This window comes from Microtus ochrogaster, chromosome 7, assembly GCF_000317375.1.
Source record: "Microtus ochrogaster isolate Prairie Vole_2 chromosome 7, MicOch1.0, whole genome shotgun sequence".
Classification (NCBI taxonomy): domain Eukaryota; kingdom Metazoa; phylum Chordata; class Mammalia; order Rodentia; family Cricetidae; genus Microtus; species Microtus ochrogaster.
Genome location: NC_022014.1, coordinates 8,429,372 through 8,429,967, shown reverse-complemented (window position 1 = coordinate 8,429,967; position 596 = coordinate 8,429,372). Strand labels below are relative to the sequence as shown.

Below are 596 nucleotides of genomic sequence, written 5' to 3'. Positions count from 1 at the left end.
CCACTAAGGCTCTCCTATGTCCTTACAGAGTCAGAGGAGCACAGCACTCCACTAAGGCTCTCCTATGTCCTTACAGAGTCAGAGGAGCACAGCACCCAAGGCTCCTCTATGTCCTTACAGAGTCAGAGGAGCACAGCACCCAAGGCTCCTCTGTGTCCTTACAGAGTCAGAGGAGCACAGCACTCCACTAAAGCTCTCCTATGTCCTTACAGACTACTCATCCCACCTGCAAGAGCAGATTTAGACCAGAAGTTTTTACAAGAGTGAGAAAGTCTTGGCATCCTTCCCATGACACTTGTTTACATTGTTGAGATTAAATGAAACAATGTAGGGGCTCATTGATTAAAAATGCTTACTCTTCTGCAGAGGACCAAAGTTTGGTTCCCAGCACCCATGTTAGGTTACTCACAATCTCCTATAACTCCAGGTCCAGGAGATATTGACAACTTCACTTAGCCTTCGTGGGCTTTGTACTCATGAACACACACACACCACAAATACTATGTTTTTTATGTAGAAAACAATTTTCACTTCTGTTATGGGAAGCTGCTTATTTGTTTTCTGGACACCCAGACTCCTGAAATAATCACTCAGAA

At 44.5% G+C, this 596-nt stretch overlaps 1 pseudogene; it reads left to right on the top strand.

Moving 5' to 3' along the window:
- The window catches only part of LOC106143826, a 1,692-nt pseudogene extending 1,425 nt beyond the window's left edge, over positions 1 to 267 (top strand).
- Positions 268 to 596: the final 329 nt, after the last annotated feature.